The sequence below is a fragment of the Anser cygnoides genome, chromosome 4 (genome assembly GCF_040182565.1).
Source record: "Anser cygnoides isolate HZ-2024a breed goose chromosome 4, Taihu_goose_T2T_genome, whole genome shotgun sequence".
Lineage (NCBI taxonomy): Eukaryota > Metazoa > Chordata > Aves > Anseriformes > Anatidae > Anser > Anser cygnoides.
The window spans coordinates 72,218,198-72,239,634 of record NC_089876.1 but is presented as its reverse complement, the minus strand read 5'-3'; the positions used below and the strand labels follow the sequence as shown (position 1 = coordinate 72,239,634).

General features: G+C 38.2%; 1 long non-coding RNA gene across 1 annotated transcript in view; it reads right to left on the bottom strand.

Moving 5' to 3' along the window:
• The window catches only part of LOC106041252 (uncharacterized), a 120,153-nt gene extending 108,626 nt beyond the window's left edge, over window positions 1–11,527 (bottom strand). Inside the window, exon 1 of the long non-coding RNA XR_007158632.2 lies at window positions 11,375–11,527. This is a non-coding gene — a long non-coding RNA (uncharacterized lncRNA). The remainder of the gene's footprint in view (window positions 1–11,374) is intronic.
• Window positions 11,528–21,437: the final 9,910 nt, after the last annotated feature.

Sequence of the window (21,437 nt, the reverse complement as noted above, 5' to 3'; positions counted from 1 at the left end):
CAGGCTGTACTTACTGCAGATAGCCCTGGAAGACCTTAGGCTTTCTGTGAAGGTCTGTCATTTCTTGTGATTCTTTACCCCTTTTTTATTGGTAAGGCCTTTTTTAATTTTAAAACCAAAACACAAATAAATGGATTCTCCCCCAAAGTGGATGCACCATTGGATAAATATAATAACAACAGCAAAAATAAATATAGGCAAGTAGTAAGCTGAACAACAGTATTATGCAAAGAAACACATTTTTCAGTAAAAAATCTAAGTGACAAAAAGATATGCAGGTGTACTGTTTAAACTCTGAATATTTGCTGCTAATAAAATGTGCATATGCCTAATTTAGGAATTGGATTTGGCTCTTCAGGTTTACGTACAACTCTCAGAGTCAGGGCATCTCACAGGCATAACATGATGCAGGTTCCCTTCAGACCAAAAAGTGCTACCAAAAATTCTGATACTGTAAAATTTGTTTCAACAACCCAAAATTTCTTGAATGGAGTTTCTAGTCTACCCTGCAGTGTTCTGGATGTGAAACTTTTCTTGTAGACCAAGCATAAGCAAAGCAAATTAGGTGGGAATTTCCAAAGGAAATAATCAGTACTTCTCTTTGGTAAATCTGTGTTTTATCATCCAGTGATACCTGAACTCTAGCCACTTCTGATGAGGATGTTCTCATTATTAAAGAGCTATAGGTCATGTCACTGTCATCACCCTATTTTTGCACTGTTAGGTTAAGCAGAGACAGGCGTTCTCTTTCCTTGCTTCCTTTCATTTCCTCTTTCCGATGCATAAGAGATTGCTTAATGCAAGACTTTTTTCTTTTCTTTTCCTTTCCTTTCTTTTCCTTTCTTTTTTCTTTTCTTTTCCTTTCCTTTCTTTTTTCTTTTCTTTTCCTTTCCTTTCTTTTCCTTTCTCCTTTTCTTTCCTTTCCTTTCTTTTCCTTTCTCCTTTTCTTTTCTTTTCTTTTCTTTTCTTTTCTTTTCTTTTCTTTTCTTTTCTTTTCTTTTCTTTTCTTTTCTTTTCTTTTCTTTTCTTTTCTTTTCTTTTCTTTTCTTTTCTTTTCTTTTCTTTTCTTTTCTTTTCTTTTCTTTTCTTTTCTTTTCTTTTCTTTTCTTTTCTTTTCTTTTCTTTCTTTTCTTTCTTTTTCTTTTTTCTCTTCTCTTCTCTTCTCTTCTCTTCTCTTCTCTTCTCTTCTCTTCTCTTCTCTTCTCTTCTCTTCTCTTCTCTTCTCTTCTCTTCTCTTCTCTTCTCTTCTCTTTTCGGATAACATCAAAACATCTTCCATGAAGGTTTCAATACTTCAGTTAATTTGGGTTCAGTTGATAACTGCACTGGAACTCAGGTAGGCCGAAAATATTGCTTAGACACTCATATACTTTGCTTCTGGTCTCTGCTTGGGACTTAAATGTTGCTCTTCAGAGGACCCCCACAAATATAAACCAACAATTTGAGAGGGCCTGGGTCAGTGCCTGCATGAATTCTACCAGCAGTGTATTGAATAAAAGGGGACAGGGAGAGGTTCTTAGGTAAGAATGAAAGCAGCCTGAGCACAGGTGAATATAGATGGCATATGTGTAGCACATAAAATCTAGTGATGTAAAAACAAAGTCAGACAAGGTCAACTAGTCAGTACAAATGCTTTTCATGTGCTATTAACAACTTGTAGAGAAGGAAAAGGGAACATTCTGCTCCATTTACCTTCAGCAATATTATCTTTAAAAGAATGGTTAAAACTGCTCTAATGGTAACATAAAGTAGTCATCGATTTGCAATCTAAACTCATCTCCCAGAGCCCAAAATGCTGCCTACTTCTTCATGTCTTCCGCACCCCAGATGCCACAGCACAGCTCACTATGGCCTTGCCTACACAGCGTGGGTCACCAGTGGGATGCCTACTGAAGTGACTGCACAAATCTAATGCAGCAGTGAAGGGTGTAACGTAAATAAATAAACAAATGATAGTGCATCCAAATCAGCTGCAACTTTCTGTCAATACCTATCTTTTCATCTGTTTATTATCAGTTTGGAGAAAATTCTGGGCATAAGGGAAAGCTTAATCTCTTCACCCACTACTTCGCAGAAATGGAAGAAGAAATATGGGTTATTTTGTGTTTTAGTTAAGTGGTATGAAATGGTTAAAGACAGATGAAAATCACAGGATAAGTGGTAAATTACAATGTCACCTGCATCAGTTTACTTACTGCATCTTATACTGCAGTCATCATCACTGAATTGTGAAATTCTGAGTAGGATCTACAAGCAGTTTTGAATAAACTCGTAGCACAAAAACTGAGACACAAAACTGCTTGCAGCATAATACAATATTTATTTAATCTCTCATCTATGAAATCCATTCCTTGCTCAACAGATAATGGTTTTGGATAATTTTATTTTGAAGGAAAGTGACTTATCAGTGAATAAAGCCTTCATCCTCTTTTTATTGGTTTCAGTCACAGCTGCTATCACATCTGACCCCTGGAGCCCCTTCTGTACCTACAGCAGAATGCTATCTTAAATTGGATATCAAGAGATTACAGAATTATAGCTTTTGTGAATCAAGTTTAAATTGTTTGATTTTTTTTCCTGAGCTAAGCAGAACTAAGGAAAAACAAAACAACAAAACCCCCCAAACACACGATGTTCAGAAACAACAGCTCTGAAAACAGCACGAATTCCTGTGTTTAAGCAGTGTTGTAGTCCTTGTTTTCTGTAACGTTAGCCCTAAGATGATGGCAAGAAATTTTACTTGTAGCCAACAGTGATATTATATTAATAAGCTCTAAAGAATCTGGCAAGTATGAGGAAGACCATTTGGGGCAATGCTAACAACTTCTGCCAAAGCTCACAAGCATCCCAGGAAGCATCCCTAGGGTTAAAGAGAGTGGAAAAGACTTTTGATGATTCCCTGGGGCTTTGAAGCTAAACCACACAGAACTGGTTGTGTGTGTTCTCTTCTTTAATGATCCCCAGGAAAATGTTTTTCCCACCAACTTTCAGGGCAGTTGCTGAGACTATCTTGTATGGCAACTTTACAAATAAAAATTAAAATGAAAACCATGACAATGACATTAATAAGATGCTGCAGAAGACAAAATCCAGAAACCTGTGCACACGCTGGGGAACATGCTGTTCAGAGAACAATTTCATTGGAAAAAGAAAATCCACATAAGCCTTTGTCAAGTGAGGTACAATCACAGTACGAATCAGAGTGGGAGATGCCATTGTGTTAAGTGTTCAGTCCTGCCCAGGACAGACACAAAGAGTTGTGCATAAAAGCATGGTAAAATAGCAATGAGCCAGACTAATAACACATGATTTCCCTTTCTCCTGACAAATGGCAAAAATAAGCCAAATCTTTTTATAATATTTTCTCTGTTCATACTGTCCCTTTCTGTTACCCTGGTTTCCAGTCTCAGAGGGCTTATGTGATCACGTTCATCATGTGTCTACGCATGTGTGTGCCTGTCTGCATTTGTATGTGTGCATTTTGAACTTGCAGACCAATTTCAGCTCAGCTGGACAGAACGTGAAAGGTCTCAAGGATAAATGAAATTGCACAAGTTTAATTTTGATAGGCAGCTGCATGGAAGAAGCAGGGGAAGGATGACTTCCCCCCTGGCAGGGAAAGGATGACTGCATGACCTTGAGCTCACTGGCCTTTAAGTATTCCAATATAGGAGAAAAATTTGGTATGTGCCCAATCCCCTTATTATACCAACTTTACTTATTTATGAACACGCAGTAAAACCAGGCTTCTCTGGTTCCAGTCTTGTCAAAGTAACTTGATCTCTTACTTCACAGAGTAACCTGAATAAGGCCTGATATCCAACATTGATGATTGTATGATTCTACAATTCTGTATTCACTGTTGCCTAGTATGGGGGACTACAACTCAGGCTTGAGAGTGCAAACCATGACCACTTATAAGAACAAGGAGTTTGGCTCTAGGGTATTATTAAATTTTGATAAATCTCTGCTAAGGTAAGGAAGGAGCTGAATAATCTGGCCATCATTTAATTTCTTTTATCCATGATTGTTGCCCTCATATACTTGCCTTAGAGCAAAACAATTTGCATTTCATTAAGGATTAAAAGTTCTGGCCCCACTGAAAATCCTAGCAAAATTTCCTGTGATTTGAATTTTATCGAATGAATCTGAAGGATACTATCAACGTACAAAAAATGTTTCCTATTTCTTACAAGTGTCACTACTCGACGCATACAAGAAAATAATATCAGGTTGTAGGGAAGAAAAAAAAAACACAACAAATTAAAGTTTTTAATTCTGAGCTGAGGATTATTTGATGTCAATGGCAAATTATAGTTGTACAGATTTAGATGACAAATATCGTGCTACTGGATAACAATGAATTCATTTCTATCTCAATCAGATTCTATTTGAATTAAAAGTTAGCTTCAAAACAATGCAACAAGGAGATGATTTAGAAAAGAAGAAAAGAAAAAAAAAGAAAAAAAAAGAAAAAGAAAAAAGAAAAAAGAAAAAAGAAAGAAAGAAAGAAAGAAAGAAAGAAAGAAAGAAAGAAAGAAAGAAAGAAAGAAAGAAAGAAACTCTTCAGATCATTTTTTTCTGCTGATTATTGTAGACTTATATGCCAAACTTAGAAAGTAGGAAGGCTGCAATGAGGTCTCCTGGGAGCCTTCTCTTCTCCAAGCTAAACAAGCCCCGTTCCCTCAACCTTTCTGCATAGGAGAGGTGCTCCAGCCCTCTGATCATCTTAGAGGCCCTCCTCTGGACCCGTTCCAAGAGCCCCACATCCTTCTTGCGTTGGGGGCCCCATGCCTGCACGCAGCAGTCCAGGTGGGGCCTCACAAGAGCAGAGTAGAGGGGGACAATCACCTCCCTCTCCCTGCTGGCCACCCCTTTATTAATATCAAATGGGTTGAATGATTAGGCCAGGTGCCAGACTGGGATCTTAGGAGATTTATGTCTTTTCCTTGCCTACAAAGAGGACGAGTTTATGCAGCCATCCCCCTACACCAACCCATTCGTTTGTCTCCAGAAATGTGGCCAAGAGGCTTCTTCCGAGAGAGGGAAGGTAGTTCACACTCAACTCACATTTGACAGTGGCCCTCTCAGATGTTCTGATGAACAAGAGTACTTGTCATGATCGTGGGTCTTGATTAAAAGCAATTCAACATTAAGAACAAAGCTGACAGCACTAATTTGTTCCATACAAGTCATCTTGAAGCTTATCTTCAATTTCTGCCACACTGTGCCAGACTTAAATGGGCGACAAAACAAGAAATGTCTACACTTTAAAGTGCCAAAGCCATGTAACTCTATATTGATGAATATATATATATTAATTATTTATTTTTAAAAACAAAAACTAAAAATTCTGAAACACTATTCTCCTTCCCCTAATCCATTTTCTAGTTTCTGGCAGCACAGTGTCTTTAAAGCAGTTCAGATAAGTAAAGAATACATGACTTTTTTTTTTTTTTTTTTAATCTAGTCATAAAGTCAGGAGTTCTAATAATCACATGCTAGATGCAAAATAATTAGGCTTATGTCTGTGTGTAAGCTGGGGGATAACTGAAGCGATGACAACAAAAAGCTCTTCAATTATGTGAAAAAGGTGGACATACCAATTCAGAGAGGACTGGATCTTGTGCTAGACTGAATATCATTTTGGCATTTTCATATGACCTAAGGGATTCACCTTCAGCTACCAGCACAGTATCTACATGGTTAGAAGAGGTTTAGTCAGAAAAACTAATCATTTCTGTATGTGTACTGGGTAAAAGATGCCATAAAGGAACTTGAAAACCCAAGCAAAACAATTATCAGGTGAAAGAAAATAAGAATCTCTTTACTATAAAAATAAAATGACACCAGCAGAATCATTTGGTACTAGTGGAATCCATCAAGCTTCCCTATAATATTTGTCTGCATTCTCAAGCTTGCACCTATAGTCCTTGCAAGAGCCCCAAGTTTTCAGAAAATTAACTCATTTCACCATTTCCTTTAGGAAGGCTGTTTTCCCTATGGCTCTACTGAACCCTTTCACTCTACCTCCCCCCTGCTCCCTCTTCTAGGTAGCTACCAGTTCCCTGCCTTATTCTCTACTGCACTTATGGGATTCCCTACCCTTACTTCAAAACTAATCACAAACACTAAGTTACTCCTAACAATCTCCCAGTCCATTAAGGTCATTCCTGATGTCATTAAGATAGTGCTTCTTTATTACTGCCCTCAAAGCATCAGTGCTGATAAAACAGAGCCAAAGGAGGCATAAAGTGATTCCTCCAGTTCATGTTAGAAGCGATTGGCAGGGGAACAGAATTACAGTCAGGGCACAGCTGCCTGGCCTGGGATGCTGAAAATAGGAAAGAGGCTTTTTTCCCTCCTGGCCCTTGTGCTGCCTGAACCTCAATGGTGTAATTAGTAAGGAGAGAGGGGAAAAAAAACACCTAAAAATGTTCCTCTTTAAACCAAAGAAAAGTAACATGAAACATAAGTAACTTTATCTGTGCAAAGAAATTAAGTCTGATCACTCAATTAAAAATAAATCAGATAAAGCACTCCAGACTGATTCCAATGAATTAGTACTCAGGAGTTTCCGATTAATTACTGCCAGCCAGCCAGAAAACATAACTCCTGTGTAGTGTTAATTTTTGTTCAAAAAGAAAATTACACTTCCAAGGAAAACATTTCTTGTGTCTTTAGTGCAGTTATCGGAAGTGTCTTATTACACAAGGTTAAAAGAACTGGCATTTTGCACTGCAGAGACAGATCAGATGAGTGAGAGGAGTTGTAGAATAAGGAAGTGAAAAGCTGTCTCCTTGTTTTGGTTGTAAACCATAAAAAGCAACTGAAACTTTAATCATGTCGACTTTCAAAAAAATATGAGGGAGGACCTTTAAGAGGAGTAAATTATTCTTTTTTTTTCTTATAATAGATATTACATATTTATTATATCTATTAGTGGGTGATATTGGTGGTAAGTGTATGGTTGGACCAGATAATCTCAAAGGTCTTTTCCAACCTTAATGATTCTATGGTTCTATAAATGATGTGCTTGGATGCACTTAATGAAAAAGGACACACACAAAACCACAGAATTTTACCAAACTTTACAAATACAGCTACAGCCTGCAAACTTGTTACATTTGTCTATGGGATCATGCTGATAAGCATTCAGTAGTCAATGAGGACACTCCCTAGTCGGAAGAAGTGGCCTGACCAAAAGTAAAGGCACAAACAAAGAACCTATAAGATCTTAATAATTCTTACTAATCCTATAAGATCTTAATAATTAATATAAGATCTTAATAATTCTTATTAATTAATACGATCTTAATAATTCTGTGAAACCACTTATAGAAAACAGCCTGTCTTTTTGGAAACACTTCTGTAAGTAGACAGATCCACTTTTGTATTGACTGTCCTGGCAAGAAAAGAACTCCTCTGGTGGAAGAAAACAAAATCATTTCTATTATTTCTTTAATGATAACAATACATTGCACTGTTATGTTGCATTATTCTGTCTTGTAAGATTAGCTAATTCAGAAGCTTGTCCATTGTCACACAACCAACTCCTGCAGCAGTGTGGCTGAATTGCACAAAAGGGATAATCTCCTACTAGTGCTAGTACTTGTATCTCCAAAATATTTCTTCACTGTATAATCAAAATATGGTGTATATTCATTATAGAATATATTTATATATATACACTCAGGCATAATATAGAAAATGTATCTTATATAATAATCTATTTCATAACCAAAATAAGTCACCCCCAGTCCAGTGACAAAAGCTTGCCTTTGACTCATACCTATCCACAGACGCGGAATAGGCAAGCCATTTTTTGCTAGACATACTCCTTACCTTGCAAATGTACATGTCTCATATAAAGATGCACTGAAACATTTGTGACAAACACTGTGTGCAAATGCATACTACCCTATACTGCACATGTACAAACAATATTTTTGTCAAACCTCTGTGTGCAAAAATAAAGTCCCACGAAGAGAGCTCATGCATGGTGCATTTGGGATTTAAACTCAACCTGTACTCAAGTTATTGTACACCCCAACCCTCTTTGTGCCACTTCAAGAAAGGGTTTTGGATTCCCTTCCCATCTGTTCCTTGTGCTGTGCAGAAGAGTGAGCCACAGATTTGACAAGTGGCCATGGGTGCTGGGTATCAGAAAGATCATGTCAAATCACCAGGACTTTGAAAGGATAATCATAGTTCACCCTGGTTCTCAAGTTAGGAGATAGGTTCTGAAAATGTGAGAGTGAAAGAAAACAAAAACAAAACAAAAAACAAAACAACAACAAAAATGACCAAAAAAATATATCCTCTATCAAAGCTTTAAATTGATACTTCTGACCAGTCACATTCTCTTCAATCACTGTTGGAAGATAAAACATTTTTTGAAAACAACACAGTAACAGGCCCTTCCCTCTCCTTTTTTTATCCTCCAATTCCTTCTTCTCTGTTCCTCCTACTTATAATTTTTAGGAAGGAGAAAAGCAATTTTGAAAACTGCCACAGGTCTTCCTGGTTAAAACAAAGGAAGAAAGACGCAGAGAATTTGCATTTGTAATGGAAGTTGAACTCGTGAACTCAGTACTGTCAGACTGGAAGACAACCTTTGCTTCAATGTGTTTACTGCAGATTTACATTAGAGTAAGCAACAAAAAGTGTGCTCAAACATGGACGCAGAGAAAAAGAGCAAGTTTGTTCCTGTGTCAGCTTTGTACCTTAGCTTTTACTCTAAAGTGAATGCCCCAGTCTGCCCAGTGCTTCAGAGGAACTAATTCAGACACCAGAAAGGATCCATAGTTTCCAATTCCTCCTCAAACACTCAGCTATCAAACTCAAGTCACTCATTCTATTCAACGTCAGTGTTTTTCCACGTTAGACAAACATATTTCAATACATATATATCTCTAGGACCCACATCCCCCTACACTTCACCAGCAAGTAACAAAAGTAGAGAAAAAAAATCTGTTATCAATGAACGAAGTTATTTATTATGTAATTTATAAAAGAATAATTATTTAAAATAATTGAAATAATTTTAATCTGGAAAATATAAACATTTATAAAAATCTGCAAATATTTGAAAATATGTAGTGTTGGCAGAAGATTGCTTTATGCGTTTCAGCTGCTTGTTTCATTGAATGAAGCATTCCAGTCAATTAAAGAAATGCCTAAGAAATCTCACCCATCTCATAAACAACCACAGATGATAAAAAATGCTTCAAGGCAAATCTCACATTTTTTATGCATGATCCTCACATGCAGATCCAGTTGCAGATAGTAGAAAGCAATTCTACAGCTTTTTTGCTATGTTCTATATAATTCATTGTCAATATCGTCGGAAAGGGATACTTGGATTTTAGTTATGAGGTTTTAGGTTTTCAACAAAGCATTTGATAGGCATGTTTAATAATGAAGTCATCATAAACTTGCAAGTTGTTAGCTGAGAATTAAACACATGAGAATTTTGTTCTTATGTGATTGGACAGCTCTCCTTTCTTAAGGAATTTTAACGTATTTTCCCAGTTCTTATGTTGAAAACAGGCATTCCAGCTTTTACCCTTGTTATCTCTAGGTCTATAGAGCTCCAGGCATCATATAATATCCAGCAGAAAATGTTAGCTTTGGTCAAATTATTATGTCTATACATACAGTTTACAAGACATTAAAGTGGATCTTATCAGTTAGTAAAGCAACAACCCCAGAGGCTCAAGATTACTGGGAATATATTTGCAAATGTTTATGTAGGGCTCAAAGCAGGATCCTGAAGAATCAAAGACAGATGTTCTCCTGCCTAAAAGCCAACAGAGAAAGCCAGCGGAGACACCAAATTACTGACAGATGACATCCTTGAAAGACATGGTAAATAAGTGACAACTGTTCGCCAGGACTGCAGCAGCTAGAGGAAACAGGTTAGCTAGTTCACACATCAGTCAGTCTTAAAAGTGCTATCTAGCAACTTTTGTGATTAAATTCAGACACTTTTCAATGAACGTGACATTTCTGAACACTTAATTTCAACACTGAAGATTTCCTAAAATACTTTTGGAAACATACATATTGTTCAAAAAGGCCATGCTGTAAGGCAGAGCAGTGAGGTAACTGGATCTGTGGTTTGTGAAAAGAAGCTGTGCTGCTTCATACACTCAGGTGCTCTCCATAACAAGATTTCTTCAGAAGAAAAGTAAAATGAAACTTTAGTAGAATTTTGCATAAATATAACACTTCTGGTATTTTGTTTTGTATCAGAAGTATCTTCAGGAGAGGAAAAAAAAAGTTCTAACTTAACTGCTTATTAGTTATGAGAAAATACAAAAAGGTCAGAATTTCAGCCATGGTTTTTGGCTGTCTGGGCAGACATGTTGATGCTGCAGGCTGCATTGTAATTCCAGAGAGAGATAAAACGAGTTACTGAGCTAGTTTGGACATCAAAAACAATCTATCCAGAGCAACAAAGAGCTCAGCATGATCTCAATTACTCTGTCCTCCTTTGTTTCTAATATGTGTGTTTGATGTTTTTTACAGTATTCAAAGGAGCACCATAATAATGAGAAAATAATATCCCATAGCTTTTTTTCTCCTCATGCTGACATTTTAAAGAACACACTGATAATATTGTGTTATAATCACAGAACCATTAGGCCCACTTCTGAAGTTCTTACTTGGTTTCTGGTCAGGAAAACAGAGCAATTTCTGAAGTCTGAGGTATAATGAATTCAATTTGGCATTTTACATATATATGTATGTATATAAAATATTCAGAACACAAAAACAACAACAAAAAATGTTGTGTTGCAGAAAGTTAGCACAGAACTTCATTCCTCTCTCCAGGAATATACACTAAAACATATGCAAAAGCACTTGCAAGTGACTCATTTATTCCAGAATCTTTGCTATTTATTTGACTCATCTGGAATCACTAACATGAGGGAAAACTTAGTTTAAAACAGTGCTTTCTTTCTTTCACTCTTTTCACATATCCCTTCTGCCAAAAGAACAGATACTGGTGCTCTCCTGGGTGCCACTGAAAAGCCCAGTTTGGCAGAAATCCTGCTTTCCAGAAGCAGGGATTCTTCTCCTTTAACTAACAGTCTGTGCTTGAATATCTGTTCAATAAGCCAACAGAGAAAAGAAACAGCCTCAGTCAGGGTATGACTTAGGTAGTGTATGATATGGAACAGCAAAAGTTTCTCTTGTAGAAGGAGGAAGATGGTTCTGCAGTTTGAGCTTTAGCTCAAGATTTGGGAGACTTAGGTCTAATTACCTGTTCTAACTATTCAAGATAGTACCTCTAAATTACTGGAACCTTAGTTTTCTGGTAACTCAATTCTTCATTTGCACATTGAAAATTATAGTACTACCTTACCTCACAGGAGCGTTATGAAGGGCAAATGCACTGAAGATGGTTCAATGTTCAGCGATGCATCAGTTCTCAGTGCGATGATGAGGGCCGCGTAAATATCAAACACCAAGGTGAGTGCAATAGGAGGGCAGGAGGTGCTCCAGGCAGGCAGCAGCAGTTCCCCTGCGGCCTGTGGAGAGGCCCCTGGTGGAGCAGGCTGTCCCCCTGCAGCCCACGGGTCCCACACGGAGCAGATCTCCACGCTGCAGCCCGTGGAGGAGCCCCCGGTGGAGCAGGTGGATGTGGCCTGGAGGAGGCTGCGGCCCATGGAGAGCCCCCGCAGGAGCAGGCCCCGGGCCGGAGCTGCAGCCCGTGGAGAGGAGCCCACGCAGGAGCAGGGGTCTGGGGGGAGCTGCCGCCCGTGGGGGACCCGTGCTGGAGCAGTTTGCTCCTGGGGGATGGACCCTGTGGTACGCAGCCATGTGGGAGCAGTTCCTGAAGAGCTGCAGCCTGTGGGCAGCCCCCGCAGGGTCAGTTTGGGAAGGACGGCATCCCGTGGGAGGGACCCTGCGTGGAGCAGGGGCAGAGAGTGACCGTGAGGGAGCAGTGGACATGAAGTGCTATAGACTGACCGCAACCCTCATTCTCTGTTCCCTTGCACTTCTCAGAGGGAGGAGGTGGAAGAGAGTGGGTAGGTGTTCTTGGTTTCTTTCCTCTGTTTCTCACTTCTCTAGCTTGTTAGTAATAGGTAATAAATGTTATTATCTCCCTACTCTGAGTCTGTTTTGCCTATCACAAGAATTCTTGAGCAATCTCCCCATCCTTATCTCAACCCTAGGGCCTTTTGTATTGTATTTTCTCCCCCTTTCTCTTTGAGTGGGGGAGTGAGAGAGCAGCTGAAGTGGAGCTCAGCTGCCTACCTGAGGAAAACACCACAGAGATGTGCACAGGCTTGAGAGGTGGGCCTGTACAAACCCCATGAAGTTCAACAAGGCCAAGTGCAAGGTCCTGCATCTGGGTCGGGGCAATCCCAAGCACAAACACAGGTAGGGCAGAGGATGGATTGAGAACAGCCCTGAGGAGAAGGACCTAGGGGTGTAATCGATGAGAAGCTCAACATGAGCCAGCAATGTGTGCTTGCAGCCCAGAAAGCCAAACGTATCCTGGCCTGCATCCAAAGAAGCATGGTCAGCAGGTCGGGGAAGGTGATTCTCCCCCTCTGCTCTGCTCTTGTGAGACCCCATCTGGAGTGCTGAGTTCAGCTCTGGGGTCCCAGCAGAAGAAGGACATGGACATACTTGAATGAGTTCAGAGGAGGGCCACAAGGATGATCAAAGGGCTGAAGCACCTCTCCTACAAAGACAGGCTGAGGGAGTTGGGGCTGTTCAGCACGGAGAAGAGAAGGCTCCAGGGAGACCTGATAGCAGCCTTGCAGTACTAAAGGGGGTCTCCAGGAGAGCTGGGGAGGGAGTCTTTGTCAGGGAGTGGAGTGACAGAACAAGAGACTCATGGCTCTAAGCTAAAAGAGGGAGATTTAAATTAGATATAAGGAAGAAATTCTTTACTCTGAGGAAGGGAAAGCACCAGAACAGGCTGCCCAGAAAAGCTGTGGATTCCCCACCCCTGGAGGTGTTCAAGGCAGACTGGATGGGTTTTTGAGCAACCTGGTCTAGTGGGAGGTGTCCCTGCCCATGGCAGGGGGGTTGGAATTAGATGATCTTTAAGGTTCCTTCCAACCAAAACCATGCCATACATCTATGACGTAGGCCTGTCAATTCCCCTTGAATCAAACTCTAATCAAACTCTCTACTCTTCAATACTTCCTCAGATCTTCAAGTCTCTGTACACTCTGACATATACAATCCAAAACTTTCAACAGTATTTAGATGTTTATTAATTGCAGAGAAATTATCACAGAATTTTCAAATTCTTATAAAAAGATAATGAGCTAAATCCTACTTGATCCTGTATTTACATTCTAGTCAATTCCTAACCACATAGTTGCATAGCTCAGTGGTGTTAAACACCAGACCTTCTGCCATCTAGTTGCACTACAAAGTTTTATGCAAGTCCTTATCATATGATTTAATTAGTGCCTCCCTTATCAGTAACAGATGAGCAACTACTGAAGGAATTTCATACAATATGAGTCATCTGGAAGTACTTTGGTGTGGGTTTTATTAATAATAAAATTATTAACAATAAAATTATTATTAATAAAATATTGATTAAATAATAATTATTTGAAAATTATTCCTTCTGACTTATTTATTTGTTTAAGTTGTAATGCATGTCTATACATTATCAAAAATTGAGATACTTTATATATTTTTTTTTCCTTTAAGTCACAGTGGTTGATCTACTTTATTAGAGAAAACTGCAGATTATCTGTTCCATCAGGAAGAACTTCCACCAATCTATTACATCTTTACTTGAAAGCCACCTGACTGCTGTACCAAATTGTAAAAATACTTTCAAAAAAGGGATGAAAAGTAATAGCTATTGGTCTTAATACATCTGATGCATGCTCTTAAAGAGACAATATAAAATGTTACATAGATGAGAAAACCTTGGTACACTGTCCAAAAGAAATTGCTGATTTGGGAAGGTAATTCCCTCCACACGGGAAGGACAGTATAAAGATTATCGATGCCACTAAATGAAACTCTATGTTAATGATCTGTGTGAGACCAAGGTGAGGGTCAAGCCTATCATTTCTGCAAATTTAAGTCTCCTTTTAACTAGATCTGTCTTTACAGAAAGTGGGGCATCCATTCCATTATCAAGTTGCTGTAAGATGCTTATCGTTCATGTGCTTGGCAAGCAAAATGATTTGTAACAGGAAAAAAGAGGACATGAAACTCAAGAGAAAATGCAGAGCTGAGAGATTCATTCACAGACTGTTTTTATGACACTTTTTTCACATTCATTTCCTACTTAATCAGGAGAAGCATGTATTACTGAGCAGCAACTATGATCAGCATGTCTGGGGAGAATCACCTATGAAGTCTTACGGTGAACAATATTCTAGGTCAAATTAGAGGAAAGCATTAGGTGTCGTCATTATAATTGAAATGTTTCACATCAGATATACATATTGCCAAAAAAAAGATAAAGCTCAGGGAGCAAAAATACAAATGCTTGTTATTTAAATGTGCAAATCTATCAGTTAAATGCACAAATCACTGTTTAGTTAGATATTGCTACTTTGTTGTTTTGCAGATGAATATGTAAATGAGATCATTTTCTTCTGGACAAATCTCAGTGATTCTGCATCTTGGAGACAGATATTATTGCCCATTTTCTCAGTATTGACTCATAGAAGCCAAGAGCTGAGAAGCATCAAATTTTCTACTGTCATGGTATGTTTTTTCTTTTTCACATAACTAACACAGGAGCCCAAATTGAGGTTTTTAGTGCCATCTTAGAATTGAGAATAAGCTTAAATCAGTATGTTTTTCAGAATGTGACCAAAAATCCAGTTATTAATGCTCTTTATATGTGTATTTGACTTTGTGAAGGGAAATCATATCTTCCCAGAATCTATCCAGGCTGTTTGCCAAGGACTGTACAGACATCACAGACTGCATAGCTCAAGAAGTACATTCAGTAGCTAAGAACTCTCAGAAACAATGTTTAGATTCTAAGTGAATTAAAGTTTCTCTTAAGACAAAAATCTTCCCACAGACTTAGCCCATCAGTCACTGCCATATCAGTTAACGAGAGAAGAGGAAAATGTATTTATGTTTGGAATTCATATTGATTTTCTTGCAATGTATGGGATTTTCTGGTATACAAAACCATAATGACAAAATTCAGCAACACATGTCATAAATCAAGAGAAAGAATTAGCGATCTCCAAAATGACTTCGAAATCACCAGAATGAATAGAAGCCTATTCCATACATCAGGAATTTCAATTTAGCTAAAGAAAAAAATTAAAAATAAAAATCCCAGTAATATTCATATTCTGTTTGGGAGATTCCCAAAGCAGACTGATGTATACTTTCTTTTTTTCACAGAATCAAAGAATGTGAAGACAGAAAATACCAATCATTTTACATGCTCATGCCTGTCTCAGTCATGTTAGATTGATCATTCCTTGGTGTACCGGTGCAGCGTGGTTTTAAAACTCAAACAGCATCTTTTAGCAGCCGATATTATAAGGTCTGCTCTGAGATGCACTTATCATGTAAATCTCAGGAGACGATTTATCTTAAGGGGAAATACTCAGTAAGCTTGGTAGTTTAAAATGTCAAATTTACAGTAGTTGTTTTGAACAAGTATCTCACAATCTATAGTATGTGACTTTTTTTTTTTATTATTATTATATTGTACTAATGATGTCGCTCCATGAATCTTCAGTAGCTCATAATACATACAAATAAGCTTTGGACAAAGATCTAGCATAATGTACCTTAAAAAGTTAACAAAAATCACTAGGGTTCTCACTGAAAGTATTTTATTGGAGACTTATCCATAGCTTTCCTCAACTTTAGAACTTGCATTGTTTCAGCTATTTATCAAATAATTTCACTGGGCAATTTTACTGTCATTCCTCAGAGCCTCTTGAGTTCTTTCCTTTGCATTTCGAACAGCCATTTGCAAAGACCGGCTTGACAAGCAAGGGCCAAATTCTGCAGTGGTTTTCAACCAGCTCTCTGTTTGTGCATTGCCAACTTCACTTTAAAGACTGGTAATGTGGACATTTTTATAAATTAACTTAGTGCATTGGGTTAAATACATGCATGCAAGCCCTATATATATATATATATAAATGCCCTACATATATATATATATATATATATATAAAAATGTATGATGAGTATTATGAGATTTAATTAATGGTCAAACTGAAAACATAAGTAATGGTACTTTGAAGTGGAAGGGCAGAGACAGAAAGTGCCATTTAAACATTTAATATCTACTGTCACTTGCAGAAGTGCTTTCCTAGGAAGGCGAAGGATTCAGACTGTTTCATTCATGTATTTTATTCCCTCTAATCATAACAAGATATTGCTGAAATGATTAATGTGCTTTATTCAGAAAAAAAAAAAAGCGATGTATTCCTATTATACCAAGAACTTTATTTTCCCTCTGTTTTCCTCAATGACTCTTCAAGAATAAAACCCCAGGGCCTGTTATCAGAAGGGCTGAACACTTACAACTCCCACCGACTTCAGCTACAATTCTGTTCTGAACACTTCTGAAAATCAGGCCTGCAGCACAGTGGTTCTTGCTCCTTATGAAATGCACAAAGGAGTTTCTAATATTCACACAAAATCTCAGATTTTACAGTGTCGATCCTAAAGATTCACACAAGAAATCTGTTTATTGTAATATTTCCTCTCTCTTAAAAGATGAGACTATGCTACTCACATTTGAGTCTATCCCTCTGAGGGGTTTATGAGTTTCATGTCAGAGGTGGAGATAATAATGCTAGGTTTAGAGATATAACAGCAAATAGAAAAAGTGAATCATATGCACTTAATAGTACTGATGCAATTAAAAATAAAAAATAAAAAAATACTCCCCTCCCATTCAGCAACAATAATATAAGCAATTGCACTCTGCTTCTGGGGTTTGGAAAATGCACATCAGAACATTCTCCCTTTTGTTCTCTGAAGCATACTCACTCACTTAACCTATTAATTTTCCGCCTATTTCCAGAAAGCTGTTAAATATCAGATGTAAGTTTGAATTGCCTCATTTCAATGCATGGCTGTATTTATAGGACAGTTGAAGAGGTATCTGAGTGAGAGTGTGAAGACAGATGTGTGTGGGGAAAACAAGAGAAGACAGAGATGTTCAGTGTAAATTGCGTCTGCCTGTTTGTGTCTTCCAGAAACAATTAAACAATGTAAAGAAAAATATCTCTAGGGAAATACTTCTGTCCTGGAAAGCTGTTTAAGCATAAAGGACTGTTCTTTCTTCCCTTGCTCTTTCTTTCCTCAGACTTGTGCTGCCTATTAAACTAATAGAGCTATAAAATGAAGTGATTGTGTTTGAACAGGTTGTGTGTGCTTAAAGCTATGGACTGCAGAGTACATGCTGCCATCACACCGCACTGAATCTGCCGCCGCGTGGAACAGAGCAGCGTGCTCCCCTCCGCACATTTCTCCCACATGACTTGTCATGCAGGAGAGAAACTGGCAAATTCTGAGAGTGGAAAAGGCATAATTACACAATGAAGTAATTAGATTAGGATGATTACCACAAAAAGATTGTTTTGAAAGGGAAGACAATGAAAATTGCGGGGAAAAAATATTTGAATCAATATAATGGCTTTTAAAATGTAATATGTTGGTACCTCTTTGAGCAGTTGAACCACTACCTTCATTCCTGCTTCCGATGTCTGCACATCCAGATTACCCAGAAGCCCTCGCTGCCTTTATTTTTGGCAGCAATTCTACACCAGTCAGGTGTTTTTAACTTTAAGAGGCTTACATTTTGTTTCGGCTGTGATTAGACTCTATCATACTGTATCACATGTTTGTGGTGTTGCTGCACTCTTGGCAAGCTGAGGATGCTGCCATTTCGCTGGTTCCTAATAAGTAGTAAACCTTCTAAACCTTTTTATTCCCTGCTTGACAATTTACATGAAATTATCATGTAGCAGTTCTGTAACACTGTTTTAAACCTATTTTAATGCAAATTAGAGCTATTACCTAATACCTATACACTTTCAACTTAAATAGTTTCATTCAGATTACAGATTTGATTGTCATGTTTATTATCTACCTTTCATTGCTAGGCCTGTGTATATTTTCATTTGACCTCTTTTTTTTTTTCTTTTTTTTTTTTTCTTCCATTTGTTACTGGACTTAAGGGATAAATATCACCTTTAATTATGTGGATGGATTTATTATTATTAATAGTGTCTTTGTGGTGAGCTAATAGAAAGTACTCACTCACATGAGGCTCGCTGTGGAAGTGGCACCCTCTTTCTATAGCATTCTAGCAAATTTCACCTTTACTTACTAAAAAAAATAATATATAAAAACAGAATAACTGAAGCACTCTTTGTTTTGAATGCTTCATTCTATTTGGCCAGCTACATGCTTTTATGTGGAGTTGCATTTTCTTCTTGCTCACACTCAGAAACACACTGCTGACCTCACAGAATTTTTCAATACCATTTAGAAAAATGATAAACGTGGTTTTCAGTGGAATAACAAGCACCTGGAAAAATGTCTGTTTAACAAAACTGACATGTAGGCCCTCAGCCACTTTACATTGTCTCTTTAACAACTAAGCCTCTCATCAGAGAAACTGTATAATTACTCCAGTTAATGGATAAATTGTCCTCATTAAGAATCAGGATTTCTAGCATGAAAGCCAGCTAAATAGAAACATGAAGTCGAGGCTTATTGGCTGTGACACAGAACAGTCATTACCATTTCACTATACAGCCATCAGAGCAGCAGCCCCGGCGAGGATCTCTCGCAGCAGTGATTTCTGGAGGGTTGGATCGCATGCTTTTGGAGCAGTAACAGAGTCTACAGAATTGTGCAGCTATTGGTTCCACACTGAAAAATCATTTTTTAGGGTCATAAACATTTCCTGTACTAGCAATTAATCTGAAGTGGTGTTATCTGAGAAAAGAAGTTCTACCCAAGGATGATTAATACGTAGAGCCATCTATCTCCACACGAATAGTTTCATGTGAGTTTTATAGTGCAATGAGTTGAATCAGTGTGTGATTTTAATCTACAAACTTCTGCTGTTACAGAGTCCTGGTTAACTCCTTATAAGACCGAAAAGCAAACAACCCCTTTCCAATTCCTTCTGGAACATTTCTCTAAAGGACATCTCATTCTATTAAGCCAGCTTGGCAGAGGCATAGATATTGTTGAGCATTTATTAAAGTGCCTCCTACATTGCTATAGCTGTGCAAAATCTAATTAGAATGGAAGCCAATGTATATAGACTTATAAATAAAATAAAGTCTTGCAGTAGAGACCTGCTGTCTTTGCACATAATCAGAGTGATCATCTATAGAGCAGATGGCTACTCAGCCAGTTGGCTGAGGGTTACAGTACATTTACAGTTATAAAAATGGCTGAGAGTTTGTTGAAATCCTTTCAAATCACTCATTCTCCATGATGTACTTGCCCAATACCATAACTTTAAAGACAGTTTATTGGCTAATTAAAAAGATCAAAATGAAAATCAAACTGGCTAATTAAGGGGCTGTTGTAATAACACCTTTTTATCTGTTTCCATTTAATATTCCTTGATTTTTACTATCCTGAAAAAATAATGACACTTCAGTGAACATAAAGCCTAACTGCACTGCTGTTCTGGATAATCTTCCAGACATTTAACAGCTTTTTAGCCATATGGACAATGCATATACAGTTAGAAAACAGTTTTATCCAGATACATATGAATTTACAGGGAAATAAAAAGGAAATACATATCTTGTGAAGTTAAGGGCAAGCATCTGGCAATCCCAGAAAATATGTAAGTGTGTATTTGTAAAACACGCATGCTCAAAATTCTCTTCAAATAACAACAGTAAAGAATAAGGCTGAGCATAGATTCTTTCTATACGCTTATATTCTCACCCTATATAAAAACACACAGAGTACAGGAAGTTTGTGGATGGCTCAATAATGAACTGGTTTTGGTACTGCAGCTAAGAGGGATCCAATCTTTTGATATGCATGAAAATTGCAATTTATCCTCCTGAAAATTACCACACTGACTCATTATGAAATGAATTTGTATAGAATTAATCAGAAATCTGTTAATTCTTTTAGGAATTACAATCAATTAAAATTTATTCATTTAAGATACTTCACACACAATGCCAGACTAATCTTAATAGCAAGAATCCAGAAGCTTCAGGCTTCTGATAGAGTTAAAATAGTGAAATGTTATTTATAGGCTACATTGCAATTTTTCAGGGTTAGGGTCATTCTTACTTCCATTCTTTGTCACTAATTGTAACAAAAATTTCTTTATTCACTGCACTCTAAAAGATAAAGAATAGAATAGAATAGAATAGAATAGAATAGAATAGAATAGAATAGAATAGAATAGAATAGAATAGAATAGAATAGAATAGAATAGAATAGAATAGAATAGAATAAATTCAGTTGGAAGGGACCTTCAAAGATCATCTAGTCCAACGGCCTGACCTTTTCAGGGCTAATCAGAAGTTGGAGCATATTATTGTGGGCATTATCCTCTTGAACACTGACAGGCATGGGGCATGAACCGTCTCTCTTGGAAGTCTGTTCATCTTTGAGCATCTTCATGCTTTTCTCACCCACAAGAAATTTTTCCTGATGTCCAGCTGGAAGCTTCACTGGCCAAGCTTTGTGCCACTCCCACGCCTCCTCTCATTTTATACCAGGGAACAGAGAGTAGCATCTCCCTCTCCGCTTCCCCTCCTCAGAAAGCAGTGGAGAGCAATGAGCTCACCTCTCAGCCTCCTTTTCTCCAGACTAGACTCAAGCGTCCTCTGCCTCTCCTCATAGGGCTAGCCTTCCAGCCCTTTTAACAACTTTGTTGACCTCCTCTGGACACTTTCAAGTAACGTAACATCCCAGATCTGCACACATTACTCAAGGTGAGGCTGCACCAACGATAACTATAGCAGGAGAATCGCCTCTTTTGACCAGCCTGCAATGCTGTGTTCCCTGCACCCCAAAATGTGCTTTGCCCTCCTGGCTGCCAGGGCACACTACTGGCACATGCTGACCCTGCTGTCACCAGCACCCCTATGGCCCTTTCTGCTGAGCTGCTCCCCAGCCTCTCGTCTCCCAGTCTGTGCCTGTGTCCAGCTCTGCTCCGTCCCAGCTGCAGCACCCAGCGTCTACCTTTGTTGAATGATAGCCCAATGCTCCAATGCATCTTGGTCCCTCTGCAAGGGGAATCCAAGGAGTCAGCAGCACTCCCAGTTTACTGTCATCAGCAAACTTGTTGAGAGTGGATTCCAATCCTGCATCCAGATCATTGATAAAAATGATAAACTGTTGACTCCAAAACATTTCATGAAGAACAGGCTCTTCTAAAGTGACTACCATCACTTATTCTTCCCCAGCAGGACTGAAACCAAAGCTGACACTGCTCTGGG